This window comes from Equus quagga, chromosome 22 (assembly GCF_021613505.1).
Source record: "Equus quagga isolate Etosha38 chromosome 22, UCLA_HA_Equagga_1.0, whole genome shotgun sequence".
NCBI lineage: Eukaryota > Metazoa > Chordata > Mammalia > Perissodactyla > Equidae > Equus > Equus quagga.
The window spans coordinates 24,241,136-24,244,150 of NC_060288.1; the positions used below are offsets into that span (position 1 = coordinate 24,241,136).

Below are 3,015 nucleotides of genomic sequence, written 5' to 3' on the forward strand. Positions count from 1 at the left end.
TGTAAACACCTGCAGTGCTGAGAGCATGTCCATCTAGTTGGCTTCCATGGGGCCCGGGGCCAGCTGGGACAGTGCCACAGGAAGCAGAAGCCGGGCCCTCAGGCTGTGTGCCACGGTGCTCTCCTCCCCCATCCTGCAGATGAGTTGTGTCAGCCTGCTTTCCTTCCCATCTTGAGCACAGCGTTCAGGGCAACCACTGAGAGGCAATAAAAATAATGAGACCAAGGCGACAGGACCCAAATCCATGTTTTTACTTTGAGCAGACCCCATGTGTGTGCCATGCAGCGGAGGGGGTGGCCTCTGATTCTGGAGCCCCTCCTCTGCCTCCTGTCCCCTTTGGGGAAGGGTCTGTCCCGGGGCAGCCTCATCCCTTTAGGATCCTGTTTCCCCTCTCCCCGATGGTCTTTATAGTTTGCGTGATTTTGCTTTGTGCACCAGAGAAATAGGAATGGGAACAGAAACAGGATGCAGACGTCCATGGCTTCTTCCCCAGCGTCACACAATTACGTGCTTCGAGCTAGTGGCTTTGAGGAATGAGGAAAAACTTGTGGTTTTACCCCAACGTCCAAGAATTAGACGCAGCTTCAAGGCGGGGTGGGGATTGTCTGGACTTAAAAATAGGCATACAACACGTCTAGTGAGGAGATATGACCGCCCATTAAAAGGACAAAATAGGAGCCCGGCTGTGGGTCAGGGCAGATACCTTCAAGGCTTTTCCCAGCCAGGCCCGGCCCCGGGGCTGCTGCTTGCTGTTGAGGTTGAGGGCTGATAAAGAAAGACTTCCTCCAACTTCTAAGGTCCACAAAGAGCAGAGAACATCCTGGTGGTGAGTCATACCCTCTGTAATCTATCCTCGCTTTGTCAGAGAGAAATTTCTAGAACTCAAGCCTGCCCATGCGTGTCACTCTGTTTAAATTTGCTCATTGGTTCCCAGACTCAGTCAGTTTTACAAGACCCCTCATGATCAATCAGGCTCCAGCTTATCTCCATCAAAGTACTCACAGGTCCACAAACAGCCCATGTTTTCTCTTGCCGTGGGGTTTTGTTCTCTCTGTCTCTCTGTCCATTTCTCTTTCTCTGCTTGACTAAATCGTACTTCAAGATTGAGGCTTTGGGAGATTTCCGGGGTGGCTGCCCTGCACCGCCTGCTCCCATCTGAATTAGGGGCTCGGCAGGCCCAGGACGCTGAGCTTGCACATCTCTGACCCCGGCCTTAAGCACACACTTTGAATTGTCTTGTTCCTTCTGTGTGTTTTCCATCACATTATGAGATCTTCAAGTGCAGGAACCATATCTCTTGTTTGTTCCCCCAAGGATGAACTGTCCTTTCAGTCATTATGTTTTGAGCTCCCATGATGTGTCCGAGGCGCTGTGCTAAGCTCTGTAGTCGCAGCGGCAAAAAATACTGAAAAGAAACCTGATTGCCACCTGCATGAGTTTGCCAGGGCTGCCATAACAAAGTGCCACAGACGGGGTGGCTTAAACAGCAGAAGTTCACTGTCTCACAGGTGTCAGCAGGGTTGGTTCCTTCTGAGGGCTGTGGGGAAGAACCCATTCCATGCCTCCCCCACTGCTTCCGGTGATTTGCTGATCGTCTTTGGCGTTGCTTGGCTTGGAGAAGCATCACCCCAATCTCTGCCTTCATCTTGACATGGCGTTGTCCCTGTGTGTGTCTGCCTCCCAATTTCCCCTTTTCATAAGGACATGGTTATATTGGATTAGAGCTCACCCTGACGACCTCATTTTAACTTGATTAGCTCTGTAAGACTCTATCTCCAAACAAGGTCACATTTTGAGGTAATGAAGGACAGGTCTTCAACGTATGAATTTTGTGGCGGAGAGGACACAATTCAACGCATACAAAGGATGTTGTGAAGCTGGGGAGTTGGGTAGGGGTGGAGGAGATGCAGCATGACAGCAGACAGGCCCACATGTGGCAAGTGCTCACCCAGGAAGCGTACCTAATCTTGACGTGGCAATCAGGAAAGAATTCCTGTGAACAAGGACTGACTCCTGAGACCTGGGGGACAGCTGAATTATTCAAGTGAGAGGAGCAGAGAGTGGCGAGGACCTGTTGGGAGCAGAAGGGACAGCATGAGACAAGAGAATATGGCTCCTTGGAGAAACTGAAAGAAATTTTGTACAGAGAGAGCATAGAGTGGGAGCAAGGATTCAGGGAGAGGAGGCTGAAAGGAGAATAAAGCCAGGTTTCCATGAGAAGGAAAATGGGACTTAGTCCCTAGGGCAGGGGAGAGTCCTGAAGGGGCTTTAAATAGTGGAGCAATGTGACCGGCATAAGCCCTCAAGAAGCCCACAGCCTCGTAGGAAAAACAGACCTGCCAACCAATCAATAATACTGAGTACTAACGGCCGCCCTAGAAGCATGTGCAGGAGCAGAGGAAGCATAAGAGCCAGAGGAATTCCTGTCCCCTGCGGACAGCTTAGCTGAAGGGAACAAGGGGGACAAAGAGGGGTCAGGAAGAGCTGCTGAGTGGATCTGGTGAAAGTCCTTCTGCCTCCAGCAGAGAGGCCCCAGCAGGCTGCTCCTGACCATCCCTGCCTGAGGGAGTCAGGAGGCTGTGTCCACACCTGCGCTGGGTACGCTCTTCCCACGTTTTGGTTGACACATAGAGTTCACGTTTTTGTTGTTACTATTGAGAAGATATGGAAGTGGACTTAGCGAAATTGAGTAATATAATCATAAAAGCCAGCCATAATTCTCTCTGTGGGATATCAGAGGGATGGGGACCTGGAAGGGCTATTGTTTCCAGACAGCAGGTTATAGAGTAGACATGTGAATCGAGGTAATGGGAGGGGATGTACGAGGCCGGGAGAAGATGACTGCGGTGAAAATCAAGAGGGAGCAGGTGCTGGGACGCATGGCCTGAGGGATGGATGCACCTCCCTGCAGAGCCCCCAGGAGGAGCACAGCACTGGAGGTGAGGAAGAGGGGTGTCTGGGGAGTACCATTTAATTGATTGCATAACCCTGAGAGTGAGTGCCTCCTCGCAGCAT

General features: G+C 51.3%; 1 long non-coding RNA gene across 1 annotated transcript in view; it reads left to right on the forward strand.

Moving 5' to 3' along the window:
• Window positions 1-668: 668 nt before the first annotated feature.
• Window positions 669-3,015, forward strand: part of LOC124231769 (uncharacterized) — a 7,416-nt gene continuing 5,069 nt past the window's right edge. The window contains exon 1 of the long non-coding RNA XR_006886670.1: window positions 669-826. This is a non-coding gene — a long non-coding RNA (uncharacterized LOC124231769). The remainder of the gene's footprint in view (window positions 827-3,015) is intronic.